At 52.1% G+C, this 18,489-nt stretch overlaps 1 long non-coding RNA gene across 1 annotated transcript; it reads right to left on the bottom strand.

Moving 5' to 3' along the window:
• Positions 1 to 250: 250 nt before the first annotated feature.
• LOC135287204 (uncharacterized) lies at positions 251 to 10,308 on the bottom strand. The gene is made up of 3 exons (XR_010351030.1): positions 9,797 to 10,308; positions 4,175 to 4,266; positions 251 to 2,855 (listed from the first exon to the last, which is right to left on the bottom strand). It is a non-coding gene; the product is annotated as an uncharacterized LOC135287204 (long non-coding RNA).
• Positions 10,309 to 18,489: the final 8,181 nt, after the last annotated feature.

Raw genomic sequence — 18,489 nt, 5'->3', positions numbered from 1 at the left:
TCTAAATACACTATATTTCATTATTTATTGATATTAATTGATTACATCTAATTTTTAATTTTTTAATTTAAAAATTCCTTTCATTTCTAATTTTTAAAAAATTTTAAATTGAAATAATTTTGTTTTAAATTAATTTTATATTGAAATTAATGAATATTAATATTCATATTAATTATATATGTAATTATTATATTAAATACATTCTATTAATTAAATAAATTAACTTTTTTTTTCCTTTCCCTGCTTTGGATGCCTCTCAACAGCTTTAACCAAAAGGAAATAAAAACCAAACCAGACACCGAGGTTATTGCCCAAATCCGCCTTTTCCATTTGCCACTTCCTCATGGGAAAACAAATTCCCAAAGTCCTCAGGTCATTCCTCAGGTGACGCCCTCGAGCTGCAAAGTCCCCGGGATGTCCCCTCCTCCCCAGCCCCAATTCCTCACCCAAAACCCAAATAAAAACCCCGAATTCCCATCGCAGCTTCATCCTAAAATCCCAGGAAAGAGGAGCCAAATATGGCGGCAAAAATGACGACAAAATGACGCCATTCCAGGGAAAAAAAATAATTATTTTTTACTGCCTGATTTCTCCTGTCCGTGCTAGACAAATCCTGTGAGAAAGGAACCAAAATTGATGACATTCCAGGAAAAAAATTCAATTTTTACAGCCGGATTTCTCCTGTCCGTGCCAGACAAAGCACCAGCTCCTCTCCCAGGTATTTCTTGGAAGCTGGAAATGCTCCCAGCTGCCAGATTGGACTTTTTGCTTTTTGGCCCCAAAAAAATTCCTGCACCCACAATTTGGAAAGGTGAAATCTGGGAGAAGCCCCCAGATTTTAATTTTATTTTTAATTACCTCTCATTTCGCAGCTTAATGAACAGGTTGCATGAGAACAGATTTTATTAATTTTCCCGGGGAAAATTGAGTTTTCCCGACCTCTTTTTTGGCAGGAATGACAATTCCAACAAATTGGGGAGAAATTGAAAACATCTGCCGTGAAAAAAAAAACAGCTTTGGGACAAAAGGACAGCAGAGCTGGGCAAGCCCAAAATGTGAATTTTCAGCAGTGGGAGATGCCCCAAATTGAGTTTTTTCTCCTCAAAATAAACACCGGATGAAGGTGGCTCCTAATGGGCTCATTTTAGGTGGATTTAAGTGGATGGAAATCAGCTTTTCTTTCCATTTGGGTGCATTGACAGTCAAGGAGCCAGGGAATTATTTAGAATAGGAAAGGGGAAAAAAAACCCCTAAAAATGGTAAAAATGCATTTCTGTTAGAAATAACACACCAAGCAAAAACTGAATTTAATTCCTATTTAATGTGGGACAGCGTCCTTGGGGAAAATAATTCCAACAAACTCCAAATTAGGTGCATTTTTTCCCCCATAAAACTTGAGTTTTCCTCTTTTTTTCTATAAAACTTGAGTTTTTCTCTTTTTTTTCCCCTAAAACTTCAGTCATAGGAATGGGATTTTCACCATTTTCCCATTAGAATCAGGATATTAAAGAAAAAAGTCTAAAATTTACATCAAAACGTGAAATACCTTGATAAAAATGCAGTTTTGATGGGGTTCCCATGGGATTTCCTGCAGTTCTGGTGTCTGCCCTGGTTTCTGAGGGTCCTGTTGGCACAGCTTTGGGGTTGTGGCATTTTGGGGTTGGGCACAGTATCCCAAATCCCAAATCCCACATCCCAAATCCCAAATCACACACCCAAATAATGTATCCCAAATCCTGCATCCCTCATCCCAAACCCTACATCCCGAATCTCACATCCTAAATCCCACATCCCATATCCTGCACCCTGCATCCCAAATCCCACATCCCACACTCTGCATCCCTCACTCCAAATCCTGCATCCCAATACCCTCATCCCCATCCCAAATCCCAAATCTCACACCCCAAATCCCAAATCTTGCACCCCATATCCCTCACCCCAAATCCCAAATCCCTCACTCCAAATCCTGCATCTCGCACCTCAAATCCTGCATCCCACATCCCAAATCACTCATCCTGCACCTCAAATCCCAAATCCCTCACCCCAAATCCCTGATCCCAGATCCCACATCCTCATCCCACACCCCAAATCCCAAATCCCTCACCCCAAGTCCCTGATCCCAAATCCCACATCCTCATCCCACACCCCAAATCCTGCATCCCACATCCCAAATTTCTCACCCCAAATCCCACATCCTCACCCCACACCCCATATCCCAAATCCATCACCCCAAATCCTTCACTCCAAATCCCACATTCCACATCTTACATCCCAAATTACTCATCCTGCACCCCAAATCCCAAATCCTGCACCCCAAATCCCAAATCCATCACCCCAAATCCTGCACCCCAAATCCCAAATCCCACATCTCACATCCCAAATTATTCATCCTGCACCCCAAATCCCAAATCCTGCACACCAAATCACTCATCCTGCACCCCAAATCCCAAATCCCACATCTCACATCCCAAATCACTCATCCCAAATCACTCATCCTGCACCCCAAATCCTGCACCCCGAATCCCAAATCCCACATCTCACATCCCAAATCACTCATCCTGCACCCCAAATCCCAAATCCCGCACCCCGGATCCGCCGCTCCCGCAGCCGCAGCCGCGCTCATTAGCGGCTCCTCATTTCCATGAATCCCAGGAACGGGACTCAAACCAAGCCCGGCTCAGAGCGATCAAAACAAATCCGCGCGACATGAAAGCGGCGGGGTTGAGGCAGAGGTGAGCAGCTCCAGGAGCGATTTCCTCACTTTCATCCCTTTTTTTTCCCGTCCTCTCCATCGTTTCTTGCCGAGCGGTGAAGCTCAGGCGGGGATTTGATGGCTCGGAGATCTGAGGGCTCGGCTGTCAGGGGATGCTCCGCGTTTAGCATCGGTAATCAACCCCAGCGCCGCCGCTTTTCCCATCGCAGAGTGCCCAGAATCCCTCCCAAAGCAATCCCAAAATCCATCCCAAAGCAATTGCAAAATCCATCCCAAAGCAAACCCAAAATGGGTCCCAAAGCAATCCCAAAATGGGTCCCAAAGCAAACCCAAAATCCATCCCAAAGCAATTGCAAAATCAATCCCAAAATGGGTCCCAAAGCAAACCCAAAATCTATCCCAAAGCAATCCCAAAATGGGTCCCAAAGCAAACCCAAAATCCCTCCCAAAGCAATCCCAAAATGGGTCCCAAAGCAATCCCAAAATGGGTCCCAAAGCAAACCCAAAATTCCTCCCAAAGCAATCCTGAAATCCATTCCAAAGCAATCCCAAAATCCATCCCAAAGCAAACCCAAAACCCCTCCCAAAGCAATCCCAAAATGGGTCCCAAAGCAAACCCAAAATCCCTCCCAAAGCAAACCCAAAATCCATCCCAAAGCAATCCCAAAACCCCTCCCAAAGCAATCCCAAAATTCCTCCCAAAGCACACCCAAAATCCATCCCAAAGCAATCCCAAAATCCATCCCAAAGCAAACCCAAAATCCCTCCAAAAGCAAACGCAAAATTCCTCCCAAAGCAATCCTGAAATCCATCCCAAAGCAAACCCAAAATGGGTCCCAAAGCAAACCCAAAATTCCTCCCAGAACTGCGGTGACCCTCAATGGGACCCCCATGATGCCATTCTGATTTTTGCCCTTTTTCTTTTCTCTTTTCTCAGATATTTCCAATTCTGTAACCCGTTCTATCAATAACTCATTTTCCTGGGATTTTCCACACCTGAATTTTCCACACACAAATTTTCCTCACAACAAATTCCAGACTTCCAAAAAAAAGGACTTGACCTGAGGTATGATTTAAGCACTCTTGTCCTTCTAAATTTTTTTTATCAATTATGCTAATTTACTAAATAAATAACGGTATCGACCTTGTGTGAGTGGAATTTACCTTTCTGTAACTGCCCCTGAAGACCTTCAAACGAAGATCCACATTTTGTGTTTCCTTTTTACTAAAATTACCTCTATTTTCATTTCCAGGTTGACAAAAAGGGTTGGGAGGGGCTGGAATTTGGGATTTGCCAGATCCCGGGCGAAGCTGGGGTGAGACTCAGCAGGGATTGGCCTCTTTTGGGTGGGAATTCCATGATGGGAAAAGCCCAATATTCCATGTAAATTTTATTTTCCCAGCAGTCAAACTCTCCTCCAGTGGTTTAAATCACAGGAAGAGACTTTTAAACATTTTTACCAACTAAAAAATGTCCATTCCCTCCTTTGCTGCTTGGATGGTTTCCTTGAACACACCGAGGACACCCACGGAAGTTTTTCCCGCCAGGAGCTCTGCTGGGACAGAAAAGCAGCTTAAGGGAACGAAGGAACAGCAGGAGTATTTCATTACAGAATTCCAGACTGGTTTGGGTGGGAAGGGACCTTAAAATCCCCTCGTTCCACCCCTGCTGAGGGCAGCCACACCTTCCACCATCCCAGGGACGCTTCCAGGATGGAGCAGCCACAGCTCCCCTGGGAATTCCATCCCAGAGAGGAATTCCACCCCAATATCCCAGGAAAATCTCCCGTATTTCAGCTCAAACCCATAAAACCTGAAATTTTAAGTTCAAATCCTTCCTTGCTTGCGCCTCCGAGATCCCAAACGCCTCTTGGCTGTGGGGGAGTTTTACGGAGCTGGAATCCCGTTTATTGCTGGAATTGCCATGGAGGCTCTGATGAGGACACCTGACAGGGGCCTTTCCTTGATTTCCTTAATTGTGCTTAATTGGCCGTGGCTTCATTGTGCCCTGTGCAGCGAGAGCTCGTTAGAGTGGCACTAAAACAGAAGGGGAGCCAAGGAAGGGACACGTGGAGAGGCTCCGGGAGCCGAGATTGGCACCTGGGCGCTCATTCCCACTCAGAAAACGCCGGGAATGATGGATGGAGGCACTTACGAGCACCCTGACAGCAATCAAGGGGGTGATCCATCCCCGTGCTGGCAGAATTCCAGCGGCTCAGCCTCGGGCTGCACCGTGGGAAAGGCCCGGAGGGATCTGGGGAGCACGGTGGGAATTGTGAACCTGGATTCTGCTCCTGGTAAAGCCGTTCCATGGGATGGAGGTTCTGGATTCTGCTCCCATTAGAGCCATTCCATGGGATGGAAGTTCTGGATTCTGCTCCTGGTAAAGCCATTCCATGGGATGGAAGTTCTGGATTCTGCTTCCATTAGACTCTTCCATGGGATGGAAGTTCTGGATTCTGCTCCTGGTAAAGCCATTCCATGGGATGGAAGTTCTGGATTCTGCTCCTGGTAAAGCCATTCCATGGGATGGAAGTTCTGGATTCTGCTTCCATTAGACTCTTCCATGGGATGGAAGTTCTGGATTCTGCTCCTGGTAAAGCCATTCCATGGGATGGAAGTTCTGGATTCTGCTTCCATTAGACTCTTCCATGGGATGGAAGTTCTGGATTCTGCTCCCATTGGAGCCATTTTGTGGGATGGAAGTTCTGGAGAGAAGTGTGGATTCTGATTCCATTAGATCCTTCCATGGGATGGCAGTTCTGGATTCTGCTTCCATTTGAGGCCTTCCATGGGATGGCAGTTCTGGATTCTGCTTCCATTTGAGGCCTTCCATGGGATGGAAGTTCTGGATCCTGCTTCTGTTAGAGCCATTTTATGGGATGGAAGTTCTGGAGAGCTGTGTGGATTCTGCTTCCATTAGACATGGGATGGAAGTCCTGGATTCTGCTCCCGTTGGAGCCATTCCATGGGATGGAAGTTCTGGATTCTGCTCCCGTTGGAGCCATTCCATGGGATGGAAGTTCTGGATTCTGCTCCTGTTGGAGCCCTTCCATGGGATGGAAGTTCTGGATTCTCCTCCTGGTAAAGCCGTTCTATGGGATGGAAGTTCTGGATTTTGCTACCATTAGACCCTTCAATGGGATGGAAGTTCTGGATTCTGCTCCCATTAGACCCTTCAATGGGATGGAAGTTCTGGATTTTGCTCCCCATGGAGCCATTGCATGGGATGGAAGTTCTGGATTCTGCTCCCCTTGGGGCCCTTCCATGGGATGGATGTTCTGGGAAGCAGCAGCGCCTCTGCACAGCCAAACTCGAGCCAGGAGCTGCTCAGGGTGGGGAACAAATGCCGCCCTGAGCTCGTTCCAAGGGAAAACGACAGATCCCAGCCTCTGGAAAAGCTCAGGAAAGCTCAGGGGGAGGTCACAGGGACTGGCAGGGGGTGCAGGGGAGGAGGTGCAGCTCAGCACCTCCGTTTGGGGCTGGATCTGCTGATTTCTCCCAGGATGAGAGGGAACGGCCTCAGCTGTGCCAGGTGGGACATCCACAGGGATTTCTCCATGGAAAAGGAGAAATGTTAAGCACTGCCCAGGAGGGGTTTGGAGTCCCCATCCCTGGAGGCTCCCAGGAACCCAGAGCTCTGGGCTGGGGACAAGGTCAGACTCGGTGACCTTGGAGAGTTTTCCAGCCTCAGTGGTTCCATGATTCCCTTCCGTGATTCCACAATCCTGCTCTCCCGGAGCCGTGCAGGACCAGGAGCAGAACCAGCCCCAGTTCAGCCACGGCCACCCCGGCAGGGACATTTCCAGCGTCCCCTCCTTGGCTCCGGAGCGCGGCTCAGCCTCAATCCCCGCCTCCCATCTGCCACCAAACCCCACCTGCTCCTCTCCTCCGGCTCTCAGGTACAAAGCAGCACAAGCACTTTGTAATTTAGTTGAAAGAAAGGAGGTATTTTCTTTTTAATCCCCTAAACGCCACCTTTATTTTTCCTGCAAAGCGCCAAATCTCGCGGATTTTTTTTTTAATAATTTTTTTTTTTTAACTTTAGAGGAGAAATTAATGCATGGAACAAAACAGCAGAGAGAACAAAGAGGAGAGGGTTTGTTTGTCCCCAGCAAAGGCTGCAGATGACAGCCACACGCCCGGCCACCACAGGTACGGCACCAGATTCGCACGGCTTTGTCTCCTGCCTTTGATGCCTCAAATTAAAATTCGCCAGAGGACGGTAATTAAAAAAAAAAAAAAAAAAAAAAAAAAAAATCAAAAAACCCCCAAATCCTGAGAACCACTTGGCTTTTTGCATTCGGATCCCTCCTGCCTCAAGGTTTAACCCTGTGAGGGATCTCTCTGGGAATGGTTTTCCATGGGAGCTGTGGTGGCTCCATCCCTGGAATGTCCAAGGCCGGGTTGGAGCAGCCTGGGGTGGTGGGAGGTGTCCTTGAGGGTGACTTTGAGGTCCCTCCCAACCCAAACCATTCCAGGATTCCGTGATCAAGGGAACAGGGCATGGATTGAGCCCATTTCCAGCAGAATTCCCACTCTCCAGGTCACCCCACGGCCATGGGGGTGTGATCCCTCCCAGCATCGCCTCTGCTCCTCTCCTCCTCCTCTGGGACCAAGGTAAGGATGCAGAGAACTCCTGTTTAGGGCAATTCCCTACAGGAATTCCACCAGGAGATCAAAGCACGCAGATTTTGGGGGTCTGGTGGTGCTGCAGGAGGGATGGGGGTGCAGGGGCAGGCCCGGCTCACAGGGAGAGGACCCCAAAGCGCTCATTAAAGCCCCTCTGACTTGTGGGAACATTGGCATCTATTCCCAGCCCCAATTCCTGCTCAGAGCAAACTGCTCCAGCCCTGATCCCAATTCCTGCTCTGGACAAACTGCTCCCTGCCTGATCCCAGTTCCTGCTCAGAGCAGAGTGCTCCCGCCCTGATCCCAATCCTGCTTGGATCAAATGATTCCAGCCTTGATCCCAATTCCTGCCACCCCTGATCCCAATTCCTGCTCTGGACAAACTGCTCCAGCCCTGATCCCAATTCCTGCTCAGATCAAATGATTCCGGCCTTGATCCCAATTTCTGCCACCTCTGATCCCAATTCCCGCTCAGAACAAACGATTCTTTAAAAAAACCCGATTTTGATCCCAATTCCTGCCACCCACATCCCAATTCCTGCTCAGAGCCAGACGCTCCAGCCCCGATCACAGGCAGCTAATTGGGATCTGAGCTAATGAGGATCAACCCCCCCAGGAAATCACAGATCCCGAACTCAGAGCAGAGCAGAAATCACTCCCTGCTCTCCCCTCGCTGATCCCCTCTCAGATCCGGGGTCCGGCCAAGCCCAGGGACGTGGCAGCATCCCCTGGTGCCTCGTGGAACACAGCACCAGCCTCTTCCCTAATTATCCCCCCCGGGAATGCGCTGGAGTAAACACAACTCCACTCGGTAATTTATGCCGGCTGCTGCTGCCTTTGTGTTTCAGAACAAGCTGGGCCCTTTCTTGTTGGGTTTTTTTTTTCGGGGTTTTTTTTTTCAATTTAATTGCTTGATGAAAAGTCCCATCAGTGCTGTCAGCACGAATAATGTCCCCAAAGAAGGGATGCCCACCTGGCACCCAAATGGCACAGCGGGAATTAGGGGCAGAGGGAGGGAGGGGAGCACGAGGTGACCCCCAGGGCTGGAAAAGGGCTGGGCTGGTGGCAGTGGTGCCATCCCTGCCCTTGGCAGCAATTCCAGAGCCTCCCAGGTCCCTCGGGATCTGTTTCAGCCCAGCCACGGGACAGGGTGTCCCACCAGGATGACAAATGTCACACAAATGTCACAGCAGCCTCCCAGCCCCTCTCCAGCTCCCCCAAACCAATCCCCAGCTCTGGGCTGAGCTCTGTGTGCTGAGGACAGATCCCAGCCCAAATCTCACTTCCCAGCCAGGCTCATGGCAAAAATAAAAAAAAAAAGGGGGGCAGAAAAAGATCTGAAGAAAAGCAAAATCTCTTCATCAAATCTCTTAATAAACCCCAAGAAGGATTCTGGGTTTGTTTCCCTTTTGTGCTGCACCAGCAGCAGGATGAGGATTCATTAATTCTCCATCTCTGGCTGGGATTATTCCCAAGGTTTTTGGCTGCATTGCCACAGGTGATTTTTGGAACAGGTGCACCCTCCTCGCGGGCAGCACCGATAATTGATTTGTCATTATTAGGGAGATAATTTACCTAAAGCCGGTATCAGGCCCGGGTTCCAGCCTGGGATTAGTGCAGCCTGGTCAGATCAGCAGGGGCTCTGCCAGGCCAGGGTGTTCCCAGGCCAGGAGCTGGAGCCTTGGAGCAAAGGAGTTTTGTGTAAAAAATTATCATAAAAATTAAAGTCATCCCAGAGCACGGGATGGTTCCCCAGCTCTTCCCTGGGTGAATCCTGGGAGGATTCCTCCTTGACCTGAGCACCCAAACCCGAAGGAGCAACCCCAACTGGGTTTTGGGCAGTTTTGCTGGATTCTCGTCATTTTTCAGCTCACTCACAGAACTGTGCGGTGCCTGCAGCCCCCTCTCATTTACCACAGCCCCCAGCTCCAGCCCAGGCCCATTTCCATCCCTCAGCCTCTCCCAAATCCCTGGAAGGGGCAGGAGGGGCTGCTTGGGAGAGGCAGTGCGGGCAGAGAGGGATGTTCAGAAGAAACAACCTCCTCCTCCTCCTCATCCTCCTCCTCCTCATCCTCCTCCTCCTCTTCCTCCTCCTCCCCTTTCTCCTCTTTCTCCTCCTTCTCCTCCTCCTCTCCCTCTTTCTTCTCCTTCTCCATCCCCTTCTCCCCCTCCTTCTCCTCCTCTCCCTCCTCCTTCTCCCTCTCCCTATCCCTTTCTCCTCCTCCTCTTCCTCCTTCTCCGTCCCTCTCTCTTCCTTCTTCCCCTCCTCCTCCTCCTCTTCCTCCTTTTCCTTTTTCTTCCCCTTCTCCTCCTTCCCCTTCTCCTTCTCCTTCTCCTTCTCCTTCTCCTTCTCCTTCTCCTTCTCCTTCTCCTTCTCCTTCTCCTTCTCCTTCTCCTTCTCCTTCTCCTTCTCCTTCTCCTTCTCTTCCTCCTCCCCCTCCTCCTCCTCACCTGCGCCTCCCCCGCCACCCGCGGCGAGCCCGGGGCCGCCGGGCGCTGACAAAGACGTTGTTTAGCAGCTTGTCAGAGCTGTAAATTGGCCGAGCAGCGGAGCCGTTTGCATTCTCCACGGGGCTTGAACTGAGAATTAAACAGTGGCAGCAACTGCTGCTGCTGCCTGATGGAGCAAATCAATTCTCCCTCCTCCTCCTCCTCCTCCTCCTCCTGCTCGCGGCCCGGATTCGGGAGGGCAGGATTTGCCAGGCAGTCCTTGAGGGCCGGCGCAAAAAGGCAGAGAGAGATCAGGGCAATTAACCTGAGAGGCCCCTGGAGAGCGAGAGAGGAGGAGATCGGGGGGGAAACTCCGGATCCGAGCCCTCCATCTGTCCGCGCGCTGCTTTAATTGATCCGCGAGTCAATCACGGCGGCTTGTGCCGGGCTGCGCTGAGCTGGGCTCAAAGCAAACACGGGCTCAAAGCAAACACGGGCTCAAGGCAAACACCCCCCCGGCACGGCTGGGGGGTGGCACGGGGACAGCGGGGACAGCCAGGCTGGACCCCAGCAGCAGGGGACCCCGGGGGGGCTGGGAGCGGGGTGAGACTGCAGGGAAATTCGGGGAGGAGTCTGCTGAGGAGTGAGGGTGTGGAGCTGGCGTGGGGACACTGCTGGGTTTGGTCACCTCCCCCTGTCCCCAGCCAGCACCGCGGGCTGCTCCCCGGGCCAAGGGGTGTCAGGAAAATTCATCCACGAACATCAGAGGTTTATGTCCAAAAGGAGAGAGAGGAGCCCTGTAACTTCATTCCAGTAAAGGGAGAGGCCATGGGGCATTCCCCTGGGGTCTCTCACATTTTTGGAGGATGCAGCCTCCCTTTTATCCCCGCCCCTCGTGGCTTCTCCTCCCTTCCTCAGCTCCCAAATTCCCGTTTTACTCCCTCAGGGCCTCGCAGCTCCTCAGGTGAGGCTGAGCAGCAGATCCAGGTGGGAGGGGCTGCCCACATCCCTGATATTCCCAAATTATCCAGGGGTTCATCCCTGATATCTCCAATATTCCCACATTATCCAGGGGTTCATCCCAAATCCCCGATATTCCCAAATTACCCAGTTCATCCCAAATATCCCCAATATTCCCACATCCCTGATATTCCCACATTCCCGATATTCCCACATCCCCAATATGCCCAAATTATCCAGTTCATCCCCCATATTCCCACATCCCAAATATTCCCACATCCCCAATATTCCCACATCCCTGATAGTCCCACATTACCCAGTTCATGCCACATCCCTGATATTCCCACATTCCCACCTTCTCCAGGAGTTCATCCCTGCCATCCCAGCTCTTCACCCGGCTGAGGAACCTCAGCCTCACCCAACCTGGGGCCGCCCCGTCCCTGGCAGCTCCGGCTGGGATCAGCCCGGGATGGTGGCCGGGTTTGGGATGGGATTATCCTTGAGGCCTCTCCCAACCCAAACCATTCCATGATTCCCCTTCCCTCCTGCCAACCCCACAGACCCCCCTCCCTCACTCCCCATCCCCCATCCCTGCTCCCCTCCCATTTTTGGGGCGCAGCCGCCCCTGCCCCGCCCCAATCCCCCCTCACCCCAGGATCCCAATCTCCATCCCGCTCCCGGGCGCGGGGCAAGGAGGGGAGCAGCAAACACCATCTTTATCTTAAAATAAAGCCGGAAAAACACCTCGAGCCCTCGGCGGAGCCCTCTGGCTCTGGTTTCCCTCCACAAGGGAGCTCTGCTCCCGCAGCCGCTCCGGAGCTGCTCTGCTCCGCGAGCTGAGGAACCGCGCTGCTCCCGGAGAGCCCCAACGAGGTTCCCACAGCGCCCGGCCCCGCTGATCAAGCCGGCTTTTCCCTGCTCCGGGATGTGCCGGACGGAGACGCTTCCACTCCTTTTGGAGCCCTCTCCAGCCCTTCCAAACCGGGCTGCCGGGACCCTGCCCAGCCCGGCTGTTTTGCATCCCAAAAAATCTATTTTGCGCCTTTAACCCAGCCTGGGAATGGATAAAAATTCAGCTCCCAGAATATTTCCTGATCCTGAGGGATTGGAGCAGTGGGATAGGTCCCCTTATTTCCGGCTGGGAGGAGGAGATGGATCAGATTCCGATTGGGAGCACTGGGATATCTCCCTGATTCCCAGGCTGGCAGGAGAGGATGGATCAGATCCCGACTGGGAGAACTGGGATATCTCCCCGCATTCCCAGGGCTAGGAGCAGAGCATGGATCAGATCCTGAGGGATTGGAGCACTGGGATATCTCCCCTCCATCCCGGGGCTGGGAGGAAAGGATGGATCAGATCCCAACTGGGAGAACTGGGATATCTCCCCGCATTCCCAGGGCTAGGAGCAGAGCATGGATCAGATCCTGAGGGACTGGGAGCACTGGGATATTTCCCTTCAATCCCGGGGCTGGGAGGAAAGGATGGATCAGATCCCGACTGGGAGCACTGGGATGTCTCCCCCCATTCCTGGGCTGGGAGCAGAGCCTGGATCAGATCCTGGGCTATTGGAAGCACTGGGATATTTCCCCTTATTCCTGGGCTGGGAGGAAAGGATGGATCAGATTCCGGGCTATGGGGAGCACTGGGATATCTCCCCTCAATCCCGGCTGGCAGGAGAGGCCGGATCCCATCCCAGGCCATTGTGCCGCGATGAAAGGAGCAATCAGCGGCTGAAAGGAGCAATCACCGCCCGCCGCCTCCCCTGCTCCATCCCTGCGCTCTCTCGGCTCCCGGAGCAGCTCCGTGGGGTTTGCTCTGCCCCACATCCCGCTCCCATCCCTCTCCCTCCTTCCCTCCCATTACCCCTCCTCGTCTCCATCCCAGCAGAGATTCCCAAGGCGAGGAACCGGAGAGAGAATCGTTCCGTCTCTTGTCGCTACAACGTTTGGCACCGATCTTCTGCGTCCTTCAGGTGTTGCGGGGATTGATTTTGCATCGGCTGCCTCTCCCCCGGCTCTGGGGCCCGATAAAATCGCACAGACAGCCCGGAGAGCTCCGGAGCGGCGGCTCCGGCTCCGGGGGAGCCCCTTTAGGGCCGGGAGGGGTGACGGCTGCTGCCAGCGGTCCTGAAAGCCGAGCCCCAGGAGATAAAAGTTCGGACGAGACTCGGAGAGATGGAAAAATCTCCCTGTGCCTCAAAAAAGGATGCTTGGCTGAGGCGGGGAAGGAAAGGGAAGGGCTGGAGATGCACTCGGCCCCTCTGGCTCCGGGATTTTCTCTCTCTTTGGGAGGGGAGGCTTGAGTCCCCAAATTTATGGGGTGGTTATAGAATGATGGCTCGATGGAAGTTAGGGTTGTGTGTGAAAATCTGTGTAATTCCAGCCCTCAGGAATGCCCAGGTGAGGCTCTCCGGCCACATCTCTGGACAAAAACATCCCCCGGAGAAGGTTTTGAGGTTGTGTGTGAAAATTCCTGTTATTCCAGACCTCAGGAATGCCCGGGTGAGGCTCTGCAGGGATTCCCAGCCACAGATCTCAACTAAAACACTCCCCGGTGAAACCCCACAGATCCCGAACTCCACAGACCCCAAACCCCACAGATCCCGAACCCCACAGATCCTGAACCCACAGACCCCAAACCCCACAGATCCCAAACCCCACAACCCCCAACCTGAGCTGCAGCCTGAGCACGCCCAAGCACAGATCCAAACCCAGCTTGCAAAACCTCCCAAATCCCCATCCTGGAGCACGAGGTTCCCAAATCCCCATCCTGGAGCAGGACGGTCCCAAATCCCCTTCCCTGTTCCCTGGAAGGGGGAAATGCGGTTTGCGGGTTTGGGGTCGGGCTGCAGGAGCGGTTTTGGCCTCCTGAGCGCATCCCCGGGGCGGGCGGGCAGAATTCCAGCCCGGAGCGATTCCAGGGCCGGAGGAGCTCCTGAATCCCTTCCCCGGATTTCTCCCCGCATCCCTCCCTGTGCGCGACTGACTCCTGCCACCTAGCGCTGCTGCCGGCCCCAAATCCCGCAAATTCCGCAATTCCTGCAATTCCAGCAATCTCGCAAATCCTGCAATTCCTGCAATTCCTGCAATTCCCGCAATTCCCGTAAATCCTGCAATTCCCGCAGTTCCCGCAATTCCAGCAATTTCTGCAAATCCTGCAATTCCCGTAATTCCAGCAATTCCTGCAATTCCCGCAATTCCCGCAATTCCCACAAATCCCTCAATCTCGTAATTCCCGCAATACCTGCACTTCCCGCAATTCCCGTAATTCCAGCAATTCCCGCAATTCCCGCAATTCCCGCAATTCCGCAATCCCGCAATTCCCTCAATTCCTGCAAATCCCTCAATTTCCGCAATCCCGCAATTCCTGCAATTCCAGCAATCTCGCTATTCCCGCAATTCCAGCAATTCCCGCAATTCCCCCAATTCCCGCAATCCCGCAATTCCCACAATCCCGCTGCCCCCAGCCCGGCCGCCCCCGCAGTCCCGGGCGGGCTCCGCTGGGCAGGAGGGGCTCGGGAGGAGCCCGGGCAGGGCGCGGGGAGAGCGGCTGGGGGGGAACGGGGCCGGGGCTGCCCCAACGGGGGTCAGGGACCCCAAACCCCACTGGGGGACCCCAAACCCCGCTGGGGGACCCCAAACCCTGCTGGAGGATCCCAAACCCTCTGGGAGACCCCAAACCCGGCTGGGTGACCCCAAACGTGGCTGGGGGACCCCAAACCCAGCTGGGGGATCCCAAATCCAATGGGGGATCCCAAATCCAGTGGGATGACCCCTAAACCCAACTGGAGGATCCCAAATCCAGTGGGAGACCCCAAATCCAATGGGGTGACCCCTAAGCCCAGCTGGAGGATTTCAAATCCAATAGGCTGATCCCAAACATGGCTGGGTGACCCCAAACCCATCTGGGTGAACCCTAAACCCACGTGGGTGACCCCAGACCTGGCTGGGTGACCCCAAACCCAATTGGGTGCCCCTCATGCCCCACTGGGTGACCCCCAAATCCATCTGGGTGACCCCAGACCACACTGGGTGATCCCAAATCCACCTGGGTGACCCCAAACCCACCTGGGTGACCCCAAACCCAGCTGGCTGACCCCCACTGATGCCCCCACCCTCAGGATTCTCCCCCCCCCCCCCGATCCCAACCCATCCCTTTCCAGGTGCTTTTCCAGGATAAGTGGGACCATTAGGTAAATTTGTTATTGACTGCATCGCATTAAGGCCACGGTTTTTTTCGGACTTTCATGGCAACAGGAATAATAAAAATGCACTTTATCCTGCTGGATTTATGGGTTTGTAAAGCAGCTTTGGGGCCCCCCTGGGAATGCAGGGATTAGAGGGGCATTAAACACCTCCAGCGAAAATTCCACTCAGGTGAAAAGGGGGGAATTCAAGGGCGAGGAGTGAAAATAGGAGTTTAATTTATTATCAAAGGAATAAAAGCCTCGTAAAGAATTAAAAAATAAATACATAAAAAAACTTCTCGCCAGGCAGGAGGAATCCATAATCCCACTGCTTGTGGATTCTGCCCGGGAACTTCTGGAGATAACAGGCACCAAGGAAAAGAGGGATCAAAACGTGAGGGGAGGGCGGAAAATTCGGGGGAAAACTGGTGAGCACCGACCCCTCCTCCCTGCCAGCAGAACCGATCTTCCTGCAGGGCGGGGCAGAATTCCAGCCGGGAAATTCCCGCATTTCCAGCAGGGGATGCAGCTCTGTGCTGTGCCAGGAGTGGGGGCGGTGACAAACGGCCCCAGGTGTGCCCAGGTGTGTCCCCAGGTGTGTCCTCAGGTGTCCCAGGTGCCACCACAGCCACGCTTCATTCCCCTCTCACTCCTTGTCTGGCCCCGGGGTCACTCTGCTGTTATAAACCATCCCAATGTTGGGAATTTGGGGTGAAAATATCAGGGTGAGACCAAACCTGCGAGGGAGTTTTGTTCCCCTAAGGAATCGCTTCCCGTGGGAGCTGAGCCATAAATCCCTCGTGAAATCCCTGTCCCTGCAGCCGCTGATCCCACCCCAATCCTGAGGAGTTATTTGGGATTTATGGAGCAGCCAGAGCCTGTTGGATTTGTGGAGTGCCCCAGTGAAGGAAGGAATGATGAATCTGACTCCATGTTCTCAGAAGGCTGATTTATTATTTTATAATCTATATTATATTAAAGAATACTAAACTACACTAAAGAATACAGAAAAGATACTTACAGAAGGCTAAAAAGATAATAATGAAAACTCGTGACTCTCTCCAGAGTCTGACACAGATTGATCTTTATTGGCCAATGAGTCAAAACAATTCACATGAATCCAGTGAAACAATCACCTGTGGGTAAACAAGCTCCAACCTCACTCCACAGCAGCAAAACACAGGAGAAGCAAATGAGATAAAATTGTTTTCCTTTTTCTCTGAGGTTTCTCGGCTTCCCAGGAGAAAAATCCTGTGCAAAGGGATTTTTCAGAGAATGTGAGTGTGACAAGAGGCGAATTCCCAGCGCTCCCCACCCAGCGCTTCAGGATCCACTGCTCCCACCTGAGCCCAGGTGTTCAATTCCACTTTTCCACGGATTTCAGCACAAGGAGAAATCAATGGGTTGGTTTTTCCACCCATCCTGACTCCTTCTGGTGCCACAGCCTGGAATTCCTCCCTCATCCCCCTGCAGCGTTTTGATGCCGTTTTTCCCCTCTCCTTTGGCGAGGAGCCCTCGGAGAAGTTTTCCCAGGACAAACTCATGCCTGGTTTACAAATCCCTGGCTCGAGCCCTAATTAATCCTCCGAGGGCACTAATGGCACGGAAAGCCTCTGGAACAGCTTGAGTTATCCAAGGAAAAGCCAATAAACACCCCCGGGGATGGGCAGAGCTGTTAAACATCCAGTAAACCTCCCAGCAGGAACATTCCCGGCTCCTCCTGAGCCCAGCTTGGCTTGGGAATCCCCTCCAGGCTCCTTTCCTTTTTCCTTTCCCCTTTTTCCTTTTCCTTTTCCTTTTCCTTTTCCTTTTCCTTTTCCTTTTCCTTTTCCTTTTCCTTTTCCTTTTCCTTTTCCTTTTCCTTTTCCTTTTCCTTTTCCTTTTCCTTTTCCTTTTCCTTTTCCTTTTCCTTTTCCTTATTTTCCCTTTCCCTTTTCATTTTCCTTTCCTTTTTCCTTTTCCTTTCCTGGAATTCAAATTCCACATCCCCCCAATTCCAGCAGGAAAAGAGAGGATTCCTCTCAGGATCCTCCACTCTTCAATGTCTTTCACCAAATGGAATTCCTTGCCAGGAATGAGCGTTTTAATGATAATTATTTTAATTAGCGGCAAACCCAGCCTAGTGGAAGCTGTCCCATGGCAGGGGTTGGGATGGGATGGGATTGAATTCCCACCCAAACCATTCCATGATTTCAGGGCTGCTCTGAACTCCTCCCAGTGCCTTTTTCCAGCCCTCCAGGAGACGCTTTTTCCTCTCCTCCCCTCCCTCCCTCGGCAGGCCAGGGAACATTTCCATCACTGAGGTTTAATCGCGGGTCGTGAAAGGTTTATTGGGAGTGAAAGCTCTGCCGGTGCCGATAAAACCTCGGAGCTGGAAACCCGATCCTGCGGGAGAGAGGAGGAGGAGGAGGAGGGAGAGCCGGGGAGACCCAAAGCACAGCAGGAGAAACACGAGGAAATTCGGAGAGTTGGGTTTTGAGGGAACCCACGCGGGATTTTCAGGAAGATTTTGGGATCTGGGAGTTTCCTCCACGATCTCCTTGGGCAGCAGAGGAGGGAGGCTCTGCTGGATCATGGAATCCGTGCGGATGGGAAAGAATTCCCAAATCATCAAATCGAACCTTTGAGCCCGGCCTTGTCCCCAGCCTGGGGCAGGGAGTGTCACATCCAGGGGTTCCTTGGACACCTCCAGGTTCCTCAGATGCTTCCAGGCCCCTTCCAGCTCCTGCCCACCCTTCCCCTGGAGGAATTCCTCCTGTTTTTTTCTCCTGGATGTGCTCCAACAATTCTGTTTCGAAACCATCTCCAAGCCCCACAACTCCCTCTTCTTCTGCTCCAGAGGGAGGGAGGAAGGAGAGGCAGCTGGGTTTTCCTGAATCCTGGACAATTCCTCCTTTTCCAGAGGACTGGAAGTCCCTCTGTCTGCTCCAGACATCCCTTTTCCCTCAAAAACAGTTGCTCTTGGTTTAATCCCTTTCCATGAGCCCTGCCAGACACTAATACTACTTTTTCCATGATTTTTGGGAAGATGAAACTCTCAAACCTCCACAGGGGCCTTCCCATGGGAGTTTAACGAATGCAGGGGGACAGAACAAAGGTTCAGGGAGTCTCAAACCCAAAATATCCTCAGAGACCCCGGACACTGGATGAATCCCTGGAAGGATTGGCAGGATGAATCCCTCCAGGGTGAATCCCTGGATTAATCCCTCCAGGACTGGCAGGATGAATCTCTTCAGGGTGAATCTCTCCTGGATGAATCCCTGGATTAGTCCCTCCAGGTTGGATCCCTGGATTAATCCCTCCTGGATGAATCCCTGCAGGACTGGCAGGATAAATCCTTCCAGTGTGAATCCCTCCTGGGTGAATTCCTCCTGGATTAATCCCTCCAGGGTGGATCCCTGGATGAATCCCTAGCAGGATGAATCCCTAGCAGGATAAATTCCTATCAGGATAAATCCATTCAGAATGAATCCATCCAGGATAAATCCCTCCAGGATGAATCCCTCCATGATAAATCTCTCCAGGATAAATCCCTTCAACATGAATCCCTTCAGGATGAATCCCTGGC

This window comes from Passer domesticus, chromosome 28 (assembly GCF_036417665.1).
Source record: "Passer domesticus isolate bPasDom1 chromosome 28, bPasDom1.hap1, whole genome shotgun sequence".
Taxonomy (NCBI): Eukaryota; Metazoa; Chordata; class Aves; order Passeriformes; family Passeridae; genus Passer; species Passer domesticus.
Note: the sequence above shows the minus strand (reverse complement) of the source record. Positions and strands in the feature narration are given on the sequence as shown.